This window comes from Doryrhamphus excisus, unplaced genomic scaffold (genome assembly GCF_030265055.1).
Source record: "Doryrhamphus excisus isolate RoL2022-K1 unplaced genomic scaffold, RoL_Dexc_1.0 HiC_scaffold_25, whole genome shotgun sequence".
NCBI lineage: Eukaryota > Metazoa > Chordata > Actinopteri > Syngnathiformes > Syngnathidae > Doryrhamphus > Doryrhamphus excisus.
In genome coordinates this window covers 1159610-1170000 of record NW_026652243.1, presented here as the reverse complement: position 1 = coordinate 1170000, position 10391 = coordinate 1159610, and the positions used below count along the sequence as shown (strand labels likewise).

Here is a 10391-nt window from a genome sequence, read left to right as displayed (position 1 = left end):
GCCCTCCCCTGCTTAGCTTCCGAGATCAGGCGTTTTCAGGGTAGTATGGCCAAAAGCTGCCAAGGCAACTGAAAAGATCCTATTTGAAGGCGACGCAGGACAAACTAGACTCCAGCAAAACATGTCAAACAGCGCCCTCTGCTGTCAGGCAAGAGCAGAAACCATAAAAAGCTTACAGCACCTGGTATTCCCAGGCGGTCTCCCAGCCAAGTACTAACCAGGCCCGCCCCTGCTTAGCTTCCGAGATCGGACGAGATCGGGCGTTTTCAGGGTAGTATGGCCGTAAGCTGCCAGGTCAACTGAAAAGATCCTATTTGAAGGTGACGCAGGCCAAACTAGACTACAGCAAAAAGTGTCAAACAGCGCCCTCTGCTGTCAGGCAAGAGGAGAAACCATAAAAAGCTTACAGCACCTGGTATTCACAGGCGGTCTCCCATCCAAGTACTAACCAGTCCCGGCCCTGCTTAGCTTCCGAGATCGTACGAGATCGGGCGTTTTCAGGGTAGTATGGCCTAAGCTGCCAGGTCAACTGAAAAGATCCTATTTGAAAGTGACGCAGGCCAAACTAGACTACAGCAAAAAGTGTCAAACAGCGCCCTCTGCTGTCAGGCAAGAGCAGAAACCATAAAAAGCTTACAGCACCTGGTATTCACAGGCGGTCTCCCATCCAAGTACTAACCAGGCCCGCCCCTGCTTAGCTTCCGAGATCGGACGTTTTCAGGGTAGTATGGCCGTAAGCTGCCAGGACAACTGAAAAGATCCTATTTGAAGAAGACGCAGGCCAAACTAGACTCCAGCAAAAAGTGTCAAACAGCGCCCTCTGCTGTCAGGCAAGAGCAGAAACCATAAAAAGCTTACAGCACCTGGTAATCCCAGGCGGTCTCCCATCCAAGTACTAACCAGGACCGCCCCTGCTTAGCTTCCGAGATCGGACGAGATCGGGCGTTTTCAGGGTAGTATGGCCGTAAGCTGCAAGGGCGACTGAAAAGATCCTATTTGAAGGCGACGCAGGCCAAACTAGACTCCAGCAAAAAGTGTCAAACAGCGCCCTCTGCTGTCAGGCAAGAGCAGAAACCATAAAAAGCTTACAGCACCTGGTATTCCCAGGCGGTCTCCCATCCAAGTACTAACCAGGCCCGCCCCTGCTTAGCTTCCGAGATCGGACGAGATCAGGCGTTTTCAGGGTGGTATGGCCGTAAGCTGCCAGGACAACTGAAAAGATCTTATTTGAAGGCGACGCAGGCCAAACTAGATCCAGCAAAAAGTGTCAAACAGCGCCCTCTGCTGTCAGGCTAGAGCAGAAACCATAAAAAGCTTACAGCACCTGGTATTCCCAGGCGGTCTCCCATCCAAGTACTAACCAGGCCCGCCCCTGCTTAGCTTCCGAGATCGGACGAGATCGGGCGTTTTCAGGGTAGTATGGCCGTAAGCTGCCAGGACAACTGAAAAGATCTTATTTGAAGGCGACGCAGGCCAAACTAGATCCAGCAAAAAGTGTCAAACAGCGCCCTCTGCTGTCAGGCTAGAGCAGAAACCATAAAAAGCTTACAGCACCTGGTATTCCCAGGCGGTCTCCCATCCAAGTACTAACCAGGCCCGCCCCTGCTTAGCTTCCGAGATCGGGCGTTTTCAGGGTAGTATGGCCGTAAGCTGCCAGGTCAACTGAAAAGATCCTATTTGAAGGTGACGCAGGCCAAACTAGACTCCAGCAAAACATGTCAAACAGCGCCCTCTGCTGTCAGGCAAGAGCAGAAACCATGAAAAGCTTACAGCACCTGGTATTCCCAGGCGGTCTCCCATCCAAGTACTAACCAGGCTCGCCCCTGCTTAGCTTCCGAGATCGGACGAGATCGGGCGTTTTCAGGGTAGTATGGCCGTAAGCTGCCACATCAACTGAAAAGATCCTATTTGAAGGCGACGCAGGCCAAACTAGACTCCAGCAAAAGGTGTCAAACAGCGCCCTCTGCTGTCAGGCAAGAGCAGAAACCATAAAAAGCTTACAGCACCTGGTATTCCCAGGCGGTCTCCCATCCAAGTACTAACCAGGCCCGCCCCTGCTTAGCTTCCGAGATCGGACGAGATCAGGCGTTTTCAGGGTGGTATGGCCGTAAGCTGCCAGGACAACTGAAAAGATCTTATTTGAAGGCGACGCAGGCCAAACTAGATCCAGCAAAAAGTGTCAAACAGCGCCCTCTGCTGTCAGGCTAGAGCAAAAACCATAAAAAGCTTACAGCACCTGGTATTCCCAGGCGGTCTCCCATCCAAGTACTAACCAGGCCCTCCCCTGCTTAGCTTCCGAGATCAGGCGTTTTCAGGGTAGTATGGCCAAAAGCTGCCAAGGCAACTGAAAAGATCCTATTTGAAGGCGACGCAGGACAAACTAGACTCCAGCAAAACATGTCAAACAGCGCCCTCTGCTGTCAGGCTAGAGCAGAAACCATAAAAAGCTTACAGCACCTGGTATTCCCAGGCGGTCTCCCATCCAAGTACTAACCAGGCCCGCCCCTGCTTAGCTTCCGAGATCGGACGAGATCGGGCGTTTTCAGGGTAGTATGGCCGTAAGCTGCCAGGTCAACTGAAAAGATCCTATTTGAAGGTGACGCAGGCCAAACTAGACTACAGCAAAAGTGTCAAACAGCGCCCTCTGCTGTCAGGCAAGAGCAGAAACCATAAAAAGCTTACAGCACCTGGTATTCACAGGCGGTCTCCCATCCAAGTACTAACCAGGCCCGGCCCTGCTTAGCTTCCGAGATCGTACGAGATCGGGCGTTTTCAGGGTAGTATGGCCTAAGCTGCCAGGTCAACTGAAAAGATCCTATTTGAAAGTGACGCAGGCCAAACTAGACTACAGCAAAAAGTGTCAAACAGCGCCCTCTGCTGTCAGGCAAGAGCAGAAACCATAAAAAGCTTACAGCACCTGGTATTCACAGGCGGTCTCCCATCCAAGTACTAACCAGGCCCGCCCCTGCTTAGCTTCCGAGATCGGGCGTTTTCAGGGTAGTATGGCCGTAAGCTGCCACATCAACTGAAAAGATCCTATTTGAAGAAGACGCAGGCCAAACTAGACTCCAGCAAAAAGTGTCAAACAGCGCCCTCTGCTGTCAGGCAAGAGCAGAAACCATAAAAAGCTTACAGCACCTGGTAATCCCAGGCGGTCTCCCATCCAAGTACTAACCAGGACCGCCCCTGCTTAGCTTCCGAGATCGGACGAGATCGGGCGTTTTCAGGGTAGTATGGCCGTAAGCTGCAAGGGCGACTGAAAAGATCCTATTTGAAGGCGACGCAGGCCAAACTAGACTCCAGCAAAAAGTGTCAAACAGCGCCCTCTGCTGTCAGGCAAGAGCAGAAACCATAAAAAGCTTACAGCACCTGGTATTCCCAGGCGGTCTCCCATCCAAGTACTAACCAGGCCCGCCCCTGCTTAGCTTCCGAGATCGGACGAGATCAGGCGTTTTCAGGGTGGTATGGCCGTAAGCTGCCAGGACAACTGAAAAGATCTTATTTGAAGGCGACGCAGGCCAAACTAGATCCAGCAAAAAGTGTCAAACAGCGCCCTCTGCTGTCAGGCTAGAGCAGAAACCATAAAAAGCTTACAGCACCTGGTATTCCCAGGCGGTCTCCCATCCAAGTACTAACCAGGCCCGCCCCTGCTTAGCTTCCGAGATCGGACGAGATCGGGCCTTTTCAGGGTAATATGGCCGTAAGCTGCCACATCAACTGAAAAGATCCTATTTGAAGGCGACGCAGGCCAAACTAGACTCCAGCAAAAAGTGTCAAACAGCGCCCTCTGCTGTCAGGCAAGAGCAGAAACCAAAAAAAGCTTACAGCACCTGGTATTCCCAGGCGGTCTCCCATCCAAGTACTAACCAGGCCCGCCCCTGCTTAGCTTCCGAGATCGGACGAGATCAGGCGTTTTCAGGGTGGTGTGGCCGTAAGCTGCCAGGACAACTGAAAAGATCTTATTTGAAGGCGACGCAGGCCAAACTAGATCCAGCAAAAAGTGTCAAACAGCGCCCTCTGCTGTCAGGCAAGAGCAGAAACCATAAAAAGCTTACAGCACCTGGTATTCACAGGCGGTCTCCCATCCAAGTACTAACCAGGCCCGCCCCTGCTTAGCTTCCGAGATCGGGCGTTTTCAGGGTAGTATGGCCGTAAGCTGCCAGGACAACTGAAAAGATCCTATTTGAAGAAGACGCAGGCCAAACTAGACTCCAGCAAAAAGTGTCAAACAGCGCCCTCTGCTGTCAGGCAAGAGCAGAAACCATAAAAAGCTTACAGCACCTGGTAATCCCAGGCGGTCTCCCATCCAAGTACTAACCAGGACCGCCCCTGCTTAGCTTCCGAGATCGGACGAGATCGGGCGTTTTCAGGGTAGTATGGCCGTAAGCTGCAAGGGCGACTGAAAAGATCCTATTTGAAGGCGACGCAGGCCAAACTAGACTCCAGCAAAAAGTGTCAAACAGCGCCCTCTGCTGTCAGGCAAGAGCAGAAACCATAAAAAGCTTACAGCACCTGGTATTCCCAGGCGGTCTCCCATCCAAGTACTAACCAGGCCCGCCCCTGCTTAGCTTCCGAGATCGGACGAGATCAGGCGTTTTCAGGGTGGTATGGCCGTAAGCTGCCAGGACAACTGAAAAGATCTTATTTGAAGGCGACGCAGGCCAAACTAGATCCAGCAAAAAGTGTCAAACAGCGCCCTCTGCTGTCAGGCTAGAGCAGAAACCATAAAAAGCTTACAGCACCTGGTATTCCCAGGCGGTCTCCCATCCAAGTACTAACCAGGCCCGCCCCTGCTTAGCTTCCGAGATCGGACGAGATCGGGCGTTTTCAGGGTAATATGGCCGTAAGCTGGCACATCAACTGAAAAGATCCTATTTGAAGGCGACGCAGGCCAAACTAGACTCCAGCAAAAGGTGTCAAACAGCGCCCTCTGCTGTCAGGCAAGAGCAGAAACCATAAAAAGCTTACAGCACCTGGTATTCCCAGGCGGTCTCCCATCCAAGTACTAACCAGGCCCGCCCCTGCTTAGCTTCCGAGATCGGACGAGATCAGGCGTTTTCAGGGTGGTATGGCCGTAAGCTGCCAGGACAACTGAAAAGATCTTATTTGAAGGCGACGCAGGCCAAACTAGATCCAGCAAAAAGTGTCAAACAGCGCCCTCTGCTGTCAGGCTAGAGCAGAAACCATAAAAAGCTTACAGCACCTGGTATTCCCAGGCGGTCTCCCATCCAAGTACTAACCAGGCCCTCCCCTGCTTAGCTTCCGAGATCAGGCGTTTTCAGGGTAGTATGGCCAAAAGCTGCCAAGGCAACTGAAAAGATCCTATTTGAAGGCGACGCAGGACAAACTAGACTCCAGCAAAACATGTCAAACAGCGCCCTCTGCTGTCAGGCTAGAGCAGAAACCATAAAAAGCTTACAGCACCTGGTATTCCCAGGCGGTCTCCCATCCAAGTACTAACCAGGCCCGCCCCTGCTTAGCTTCCGAGATCGGACGAGATCGGGCGTTTTCAGGGTAGTATGGTCGTAAGCTGCCAGGGCAAATGAAAAGATCCTATTTGAAGGCGACGCAGGCCAAACTAGACTCCAGCAAAAAGTGTCAAACAGCGCCCTCTGCTGTCAGGCAAGAGCAGAAACCATAAAAGGCTTACAGCACCTGGTATTGCCAGGCGGTCTCCCATCCAAGTACTAACCAGGCCCACCCCTGCTTAGCTTCCGAGATCGGACGAGATCGGGCGTTTTCAGGGTAGTATGGCCGTAAGCTGCCAGGACAACTGAAAAGATCTTATTTGAAGGCGACGCAGGCCAAACTAGATCCAGCAAAAAGTGTCAAACAGCGCCCTCTGCTGTCAGGCTAGAGCAGAAACCATAAAAAGCTTACAGCACCTGGTATTCCCAGGCGGTCTCCCATCCAAGTACTAACCAGGCCCGCCCCTGCTTAGCTTCCGAGATCGGGCGTTTTCAGGGTAGTATGGCCGTAAGCTGCCAGGTCAACTGAAAAGATCCTATTTGAAGGTGACGCAGGCCAAACTAGACTCCAGCAAAACATGTCAAACAGCGCCCTCTGCTGTCAGGCAAGAGCAGAAACCATGAAAAGCTTACAGCACCTGGTATTCCCAGGCGGTCTCCCATCCAAGTACTAACCAGGCTCGCCCCTGCTTAGCTTCCGAGATCGGACGAGATCGGGCGTTTTCAGGGTAGTATGGCCGTAAGCTGCCACATCAACTGAAAAGATCCTATTTGAAGGCGACGCAGGCCAAACTAGACTCCAGCAAAAGGTGTCAAACAGCGCCCTCTGCTGTCAGGCAAGAGCAGAAACCATAAAAAGCTTACAGCACCTGGTATTCCCAGGCGGTCTCCCATCCAAGTACTAACCAGGCCCGCCCCTGCTTAGCTTCCGAGATCGGACGAGATCAGGCGTTTTCAAGGTGGTATGGCCGTAAGCTGCCAGGACAACTGAAAAGATCTTATTTGAAGGCGACGCAGGCCAAACTAGATCCAGCAAAAAGTGTCAAACAGCGCCCTCTGCTGTCAGGCTAGAGCAAAAACCATAAAAAGCTTACAGCACCTGGTATTCCCAGGCGGTCTCCCATCCAAGTACTAACCAGGCCCTCCCCTGCTTAGCTTCCGAGATCAGGCGTTTTCAGGGTAGTATGGCCAAAAGCTGCCAAGGCAACTGAAAAGATCCTATTTGAAGGCGACGCAGGACAAACTAGACTCCAGCAAAACATGTCAAACAGCGCCCTCTGCTGTCAGGCTAGAGCAGAAACCATAAAAAGCTTACAGCACCTGGTATTCCCAGGCGGTCTCCCATCCAAGTACTAACCAGGCCCGCCCCTGCTTAGCTTCCGAGATCGGACGAGATCGGGCGTTTTCAGGGTAGTATGGCCGTAAGCTGCCAGGTCAACTGAAAAGATCCTATTTGAAGGTGACGCAGGCCAAACTAGACTACAGCAAAAGTGTCAAACAGCGCCCTCTGCTGTCAGGCAAGAGCAGAAACCATAAAAAGCTTACAGCACCTGGTATTCACAGGCGGTCTCCCATCCAAGTACTAACCAGGCCCGGCCCTGCTTAGCTTCCGAGATCGTACGAGATCGGGCGTTTTCAGGGTAGTATGGCCTAAGCTGCCAGGTCAACTGAAAAGATCCTATTTGAAAGTGACGCAGGCCAAACTAGACTACAGCAAAAAGTGTCAAACAGCGCCCTCTGCTGTCAGGCAAGAGCAGAAACCATAAAAAGCTTACAGCACCTGGTATTCACAGGCGGTCTCCCATCCAAGTACTAACCAGGCCCGCCCCTGCTTAGCTTCCGAGATCGGGCGTTTTCAGGGTAGTATGGCCGTAAGCTGCCAGGTCAACTGAAAAGATCCTATTTGAAGAAGACGCAGGCCAAACTAGACTCCAGCAAAAAGTGTCAAACAGCGCCCTCTGCTGTCAGGCAAGAGCAGAAACCATAAAAAGCTTACAGCACCTGGTAATCCCAGGCGGTCTCCCATCCAAGTACTAACCAGGACCGCCCCTGCTTAGCTTCCGAGATCGTACGAGATCGGGCGTTTTCAGGGTAGTATGGCCTAAGCTGCCAGGTCAACTGAAAAGATCCTATTTGAAAGTGACGCAGGCCAAACTAGACTACAGCAAAAAGTGTCAAACAGCGCCCTCTGCTGTCAGGCAAGAGCAGAAACCATAAAAAGCTTACAGCACCTGGTATTCACAGGCGGTCTCCCATCCAAGTACTAACCAGGCCCGCCCCTGCTTAGCTTCCGAGATCGGGCGTTTTCAGGGTAGTATGGCCGTAAGCTGCCACATCAACTGAAAAGATCCTATTTGAAGAAGACGCAGGCCAAACTAGACTCCAGCAAAAAGTGTCAAACAGCGCCCTCTGCTGTCAGGCAAGAGCAGAAACCATAAAAAGCTTACAGCACCTGGTATTCCCAGGCGGTCTCCCATCCAAGTACTAACCAGGCCCGCCCCTGCTTAGCTTCCGAGATCGGACGAGATCAGGCGTTTTCAGGGTGGTATGGCCGTAAGCTGCCAGGACAACTGAAAAGATCTTATTTGAAGGCGACGCAGGCCAAACTAGATCCAGCAAAAAGTGTCAAACAGCGCCCTCTGCTGTCAGGCTAGAGCAGAAACCATAAAAAGCTTACAGCACCTGGTATTCCCAGGCGGTCTCCCATCCAAGTACTAACCAGGCCCGCCCCTGCTTAGCTTCCGAGATCGGACGAGATCGGGCGTTTTCAGGGTAATATGGCCGTAAGCTGGCACATCAACTGAAAAGATCCTATTTGAAGGCGACGCAGGCCAAACTAGACTCCAGCAAAAGGTGTCAAACAGCGCCCTCTGCTGTCAGGCAAGAGCAGAAACCATAAAAAGCTTACAGCACCTGGTATTCCCAGGCGGTCTCCCATCCAAGTACTAACCAGGCCCGCCCCTGCTTAGCTTCCGAGATCGGACGAGATCAGGCGTTTTCAGGGTGGTATGGCCGTAAGCTGCCAGGACAACTGAAAAGATCTTATTTGAAGGCGACGCAGGCCAAACTAGATCCAGCAAAAAGTGTCAAACAGCGCCCTCTGCTGTCAGGCTAGAGCAGAAACCATAAAAAGCTTACAGCACCTGGTATTCCCAGGCGGTCTCCCATCCAAGTACTAACCAGGCCCTCCCCTGCTTAGCTTCCGAGATCAGGCGTTTTCAGGGTAGTATGGCCAAAAGCTGCCAAGGCAACTGAAAAGATCCTATTTGAAGGCGACGCAGGACAAACTAGACTCCAGCAAAACATGTCAAACAGCGCCCTCTGCTGTCAGGCTAGAGCAGAAACCATAAAAAGCTTACAGCACCTGGTATTCCCAGGCGGTCTCCCATCCAAGTACTAACCAGGCCCGCCCCTGCTTAGCTTCCGAGATCGGACGAGATCGGGCGTTTTCAGGGTAGTATGGTCGTAAGCTGCCAGGGCAAATGAAAAGATCCTATTTGAAGGCGACGCAGGCCAAACTAGACTCCAGCAAAAAGTGTCAAACAGCGCCCTCTGCTGTCAGGCAAGAGCAGAAACCATAAAAGGCTTACAGCACCTGGTATTGCCAGGCGGTCTCCCATCCAAGTACTAACCAGGCCCACCCCTGCTTAGCTTCCGAGATCGGACGAGATCGGGCGTTTTCAGGGTAGTATGGCCGTAAGCTGCCAGGACAACTGAAAAGATCTTATTTGAAGGCGACGCAGGCCAAACTAGATCCAGCAAAAAGTGTCAAACAGCGCCCTCTGCTGTCAGGCTAGAGCAGAAACCATAAAAAGCTTACAGCACCTGGTATTCCCAGGCGGTCTCCCATCCAAGTACTAACCAGGCCCGCCCCTGCTTAGCTTCCGAGATCGGGCGTTTTCAGGGTAATATGGCCGTAAGCTGGCACATCAACTGAAAAGATCCTATTTGAAGGTGACGCAGGCCAAACTAGACTCCAGCAAAACATGTCAAACAGCGCCCTCTGCTGTCAGGCAAGAGCAGAAACCATGAAAAGCTTACAGCACCTGGTATTCCCAGGCGGTCTCCCATCCAAGTACTAACCAGGCTCGCCCCTGCTTAGCTTCCGAGATCGGACGAGATCGGGCGTTTTCAGGGTAGTATGGCCGTAAGCTGCCACATCAACTGAAAAGATCCTATTTGAAGGCGACGCAGGCCAAACTAGACTCCAGCAAAAGGTGTCAAACAGCGCCCTCTGCTGTCAGGCAAGAGCAGAAACCATAAAAAGCTTACAGCACCTGGTATTCCCAGGCGGTCTCCCATCCAAGTACTAACCAGGCCCGCCCCTGCTTAGCTTCCGAGATCGGACGAGATCAGGCGTTTTCAGGGTGGTATGGCCGTAAGCTGCCAGGACAACTGAAAAGATCTTATTTGAAGGCGACGCAGGCCAAACTAGATCCAGCAAAAAGTGTCAAACAGCGCCCTCTGCTGTCAGGCTAGAGCAAAAACCATAAAAAGCTTACAGCACCTGGTATTCCCAGGCGGTCTCCCATCCAAGTACTAACCAGGCCCTCCCCTGCTTAGCTTCCGAGATCAGGCGTTTTCAGGGTAGTATGGCCAAAAGCTGCCAAGGCAACTGAAAAGATCCTATTTGAAGGCGACGCAGGACAAACTAGACTCCAGCAAAACATGTCAAACAGCGCCCTCTGCTGTCAGGCTAGAGCAGAAACCATAAAAAGCTTACAGCACCTGGTATTCCCAGGCGGTCTCCCATCCAAGTACTAACCAGGCCCGCCCCTGCTTAGCTTCCGAGATCGGACGAGATCGGGCGTTTTCAGGGTAGTATGGCCGTAAGCTGCCAGGTCAACTGAAAAGATCCTATTTGAAGGTGACGCAGGCCAAACTAGACTACAGCAAAAGTGTCAAACAGCGCCCTCTGCTGTC

The 10391-nt window shown here is 52.2% G+C and overlaps 30 non-coding genes and 16 pseudogenes across 30 annotated transcripts; all 46 read right to left on the bottom strand.

Moving 5' to 3' along the window:
• The window catches only part of LOC131113613 (5S ribosomal RNA), a 109-nt pseudogene extending 52 nt beyond the window's left edge, over window positions 1-57 (bottom strand).
• A 112-nt stretch (window positions 58-169) lies between these two features.
• Window positions 170-288, bottom strand: LOC131115594 (5S ribosomal RNA). Its single transcript, XR_009122871.1, has one exon. It is a non-coding gene; the product is annotated as a 5S ribosomal RNA (ribosomal RNA).
• A 112-nt stretch (window positions 289-400) lies between these two features.
• LOC131112670 (5S ribosomal RNA) lies at window positions 401-518 on the bottom strand (annotated as a pseudogene).
• Window positions 519-630: 112 nt separating this feature from the next.
• On the bottom strand, window positions 631-739 carry LOC131113248 (5S ribosomal RNA; annotated as a pseudogene).
• Window positions 740-851: 112 nt separating this feature from the next.
• On the bottom strand, window positions 852-970 carry LOC131118249 (5S ribosomal RNA). The gene has a single exon (XR_009125415.1). It is a non-coding gene; the product is annotated as a 5S ribosomal RNA (ribosomal RNA).
• Window positions 971-1082: 112 nt separating this feature from the next.
• LOC131112929 (5S ribosomal RNA) lies at window positions 1083-1201 on the bottom strand. Its single transcript, XR_009121442.1, has one exon. It is a non-coding gene; the product is annotated as a 5S ribosomal RNA (ribosomal RNA).
• Window positions 1202-1312: 111 nt separating this feature from the next.
• Window positions 1313-1431, bottom strand: LOC131114770 (5S ribosomal RNA). The gene has a single exon (XR_009122072.1). It is a non-coding gene; the product is annotated as a 5S ribosomal RNA (ribosomal RNA).
• A 111-nt stretch (window positions 1432-1542) lies between these two features.
• LOC131111870 (5S ribosomal RNA) lies at window positions 1543-1651 on the bottom strand (annotated as a pseudogene).
• A 112-nt stretch (window positions 1652-1763) lies between these two features.
• Window positions 1764-1882, bottom strand: LOC131116711 (5S ribosomal RNA). The gene has a single exon (XR_009123950.1). It is a non-coding gene; the product is annotated as a 5S ribosomal RNA (ribosomal RNA).
• Window positions 1883-1994: 112 nt separating this feature from the next.
• On the bottom strand, window positions 1995-2113 carry LOC131112918 (5S ribosomal RNA). Its single transcript, XR_009121439.1, has one exon. It is a non-coding gene; the product is annotated as a 5S ribosomal RNA (ribosomal RNA).
• A 111-nt stretch (window positions 2114-2224) lies between these two features.
• Window positions 2225-2333, bottom strand: LOC131113612 (5S ribosomal RNA; annotated as a pseudogene).
• Window positions 2334-2445: 112 nt separating this feature from the next.
• Window positions 2446-2564, bottom strand: LOC131114769 (5S ribosomal RNA). Its single transcript, XR_009122071.1, has one exon. It is a non-coding gene; the product is annotated as a 5S ribosomal RNA (ribosomal RNA).
• A 111-nt stretch (window positions 2565-2675) lies between these two features.
• On the bottom strand, window positions 2676-2793 carry LOC131119095 (5S ribosomal RNA). Its single transcript, XR_009126223.1, has one exon. It is a non-coding gene; the product is annotated as a 5S ribosomal RNA (ribosomal RNA).
• A 112-nt stretch (window positions 2794-2905) lies between these two features.
• On the bottom strand, window positions 2906-3014 carry LOC131112272 (5S ribosomal RNA; annotated as a pseudogene).
• Window positions 3015-3126: 112 nt separating this feature from the next.
• LOC131118247 (5S ribosomal RNA) lies at window positions 3127-3245 on the bottom strand. The gene has a single exon (XR_009125413.1). It is a non-coding gene; the product is annotated as a 5S ribosomal RNA (ribosomal RNA).
• A 112-nt stretch (window positions 3246-3357) lies between these two features.
• LOC131112905 (5S ribosomal RNA) lies at window positions 3358-3476 on the bottom strand. The gene has a single exon (XR_009121437.1). It is a non-coding gene; the product is annotated as a 5S ribosomal RNA (ribosomal RNA).
• Window positions 3477-3587: 111 nt separating this feature from the next.
• On the bottom strand, window positions 3588-3706 carry LOC131117816 (5S ribosomal RNA). The gene has a single exon (XR_009125022.1). It is a non-coding gene; the product is annotated as a 5S ribosomal RNA (ribosomal RNA).
• Window positions 3707-3818: 112 nt separating this feature from the next.
• Window positions 3819-3937, bottom strand: LOC131115838 (5S ribosomal RNA). The gene has a single exon (XR_009123107.1). It is a non-coding gene; the product is annotated as a 5S ribosomal RNA (ribosomal RNA).
• Window positions 3938-4048: 111 nt separating this feature from the next.
• LOC131112271 (5S ribosomal RNA) lies at window positions 4049-4157 on the bottom strand (annotated as a pseudogene).
• Window positions 4158-4269: 112 nt separating this feature from the next.
• Window positions 4270-4388, bottom strand: LOC131118246 (5S ribosomal RNA). Its single transcript, XR_009125412.1, has one exon. It is a non-coding gene; the product is annotated as a 5S ribosomal RNA (ribosomal RNA).
• A 112-nt stretch (window positions 4389-4500) lies between these two features.
• On the bottom strand, window positions 4501-4619 carry LOC131112894 (5S ribosomal RNA). Its single transcript, XR_009121436.1, has one exon. It is a non-coding gene; the product is annotated as a 5S ribosomal RNA (ribosomal RNA).
• Window positions 4620-4730: 111 nt separating this feature from the next.
• Window positions 4731-4849, bottom strand: LOC131116002 (5S ribosomal RNA). The gene has a single exon (XR_009123268.1). It is a non-coding gene; the product is annotated as a 5S ribosomal RNA (ribosomal RNA).
• Window positions 4850-4961: 112 nt separating this feature from the next.
• On the bottom strand, window positions 4962-5080 carry LOC131112882 (5S ribosomal RNA). The gene has a single exon (XR_009121434.1). It is a non-coding gene; the product is annotated as a 5S ribosomal RNA (ribosomal RNA).
• A 111-nt stretch (window positions 5081-5191) lies between these two features.
• LOC131113611 (5S ribosomal RNA) lies at window positions 5192-5300 on the bottom strand (annotated as a pseudogene).
• Window positions 5301-5412: 112 nt separating this feature from the next.
• Window positions 5413-5531, bottom strand: LOC131116230 (5S ribosomal RNA). The gene has a single exon (XR_009123487.1). It is a non-coding gene; the product is annotated as a 5S ribosomal RNA (ribosomal RNA).
• A 112-nt stretch (window positions 5532-5643) lies between these two features.
• On the bottom strand, window positions 5644-5762 carry LOC131116576 (5S ribosomal RNA). The gene has a single exon (XR_009123819.1). It is a non-coding gene; the product is annotated as a 5S ribosomal RNA (ribosomal RNA).
• A 111-nt stretch (window positions 5763-5873) lies between these two features.
• LOC131111869 (5S ribosomal RNA) lies at window positions 5874-5982 on the bottom strand (annotated as a pseudogene).
• A 112-nt stretch (window positions 5983-6094) lies between these two features.
• Window positions 6095-6213, bottom strand: LOC131116709 (5S ribosomal RNA). Its single transcript, XR_009123948.1, has one exon. It is a non-coding gene; the product is annotated as a 5S ribosomal RNA (ribosomal RNA).
• A 112-nt stretch (window positions 6214-6325) lies between these two features.
• LOC131115465 (5S ribosomal RNA) lies at window positions 6326-6444 on the bottom strand. The gene has a single exon (XR_009122743.1). It is a non-coding gene; the product is annotated as a 5S ribosomal RNA (ribosomal RNA).
• Window positions 6445-6555: 111 nt separating this feature from the next.
• On the bottom strand, window positions 6556-6664 carry LOC131113609 (5S ribosomal RNA; annotated as a pseudogene).
• A 112-nt stretch (window positions 6665-6776) lies between these two features.
• On the bottom strand, window positions 6777-6895 carry LOC131114768 (5S ribosomal RNA). The gene has a single exon (XR_009122070.1). It is a non-coding gene; the product is annotated as a 5S ribosomal RNA (ribosomal RNA).
• Window positions 6896-7006: 111 nt separating this feature from the next.
• Window positions 7007-7124, bottom strand: LOC131119094 (5S ribosomal RNA). The gene has a single exon (XR_009126222.1). It is a non-coding gene; the product is annotated as a 5S ribosomal RNA (ribosomal RNA).
• A 112-nt stretch (window positions 7125-7236) lies between these two features.
• On the bottom strand, window positions 7237-7345 carry LOC131112270 (5S ribosomal RNA; annotated as a pseudogene).
• Window positions 7346-7457: 112 nt separating this feature from the next.
• LOC131113478 (5S ribosomal RNA) lies at window positions 7458-7575 on the bottom strand (annotated as a pseudogene).
• A 112-nt stretch (window positions 7576-7687) lies between these two features.
• LOC131112269 (5S ribosomal RNA) lies at window positions 7688-7796 on the bottom strand (annotated as a pseudogene).
• A 112-nt stretch (window positions 7797-7908) lies between these two features.
• On the bottom strand, window positions 7909-8027 carry LOC131112871 (5S ribosomal RNA). The gene has a single exon (XR_009121433.1). It is a non-coding gene; the product is annotated as a 5S ribosomal RNA (ribosomal RNA).
• A 111-nt stretch (window positions 8028-8138) lies between these two features.
• Window positions 8139-8257, bottom strand: LOC131116000 (5S ribosomal RNA). Its single transcript, XR_009123266.1, has one exon. It is a non-coding gene; the product is annotated as a 5S ribosomal RNA (ribosomal RNA).
• A 112-nt stretch (window positions 8258-8369) lies between these two features.
• On the bottom strand, window positions 8370-8488 carry LOC131112860 (5S ribosomal RNA). The gene has a single exon (XR_009121432.1). It is a non-coding gene; the product is annotated as a 5S ribosomal RNA (ribosomal RNA).
• A 111-nt stretch (window positions 8489-8599) lies between these two features.
• LOC131113608 (5S ribosomal RNA) lies at window positions 8600-8708 on the bottom strand (annotated as a pseudogene).
• A 112-nt stretch (window positions 8709-8820) lies between these two features.
• On the bottom strand, window positions 8821-8939 carry LOC131116229 (5S ribosomal RNA). Its single transcript, XR_009123486.1, has one exon. It is a non-coding gene; the product is annotated as a 5S ribosomal RNA (ribosomal RNA).
• A 112-nt stretch (window positions 8940-9051) lies between these two features.
• Window positions 9052-9170, bottom strand: LOC131116575 (5S ribosomal RNA). The gene has a single exon (XR_009123818.1). It is a non-coding gene; the product is annotated as a 5S ribosomal RNA (ribosomal RNA).
• A 111-nt stretch (window positions 9171-9281) lies between these two features.
• On the bottom strand, window positions 9282-9390 carry LOC131112449 (5S ribosomal RNA; annotated as a pseudogene).
• Window positions 9391-9502: 112 nt separating this feature from the next.
• LOC131116708 (5S ribosomal RNA) lies at window positions 9503-9621 on the bottom strand. The gene has a single exon (XR_009123947.1). It is a non-coding gene; the product is annotated as a 5S ribosomal RNA (ribosomal RNA).
• Window positions 9622-9733: 112 nt separating this feature from the next.
• Window positions 9734-9852, bottom strand: LOC131112848 (5S ribosomal RNA). Its single transcript, XR_009121431.1, has one exon. It is a non-coding gene; the product is annotated as a 5S ribosomal RNA (ribosomal RNA).
• Window positions 9853-9963: 111 nt separating this feature from the next.
• On the bottom strand, window positions 9964-10072 carry LOC131113607 (5S ribosomal RNA; annotated as a pseudogene).
• A 112-nt stretch (window positions 10073-10184) lies between these two features.
• LOC131114767 (5S ribosomal RNA) lies at window positions 10185-10303 on the bottom strand. Its single transcript, XR_009122069.1, has one exon. It is a non-coding gene; the product is annotated as a 5S ribosomal RNA (ribosomal RNA).
• Window positions 10304-10391: the final 88 nt, after the last annotated feature.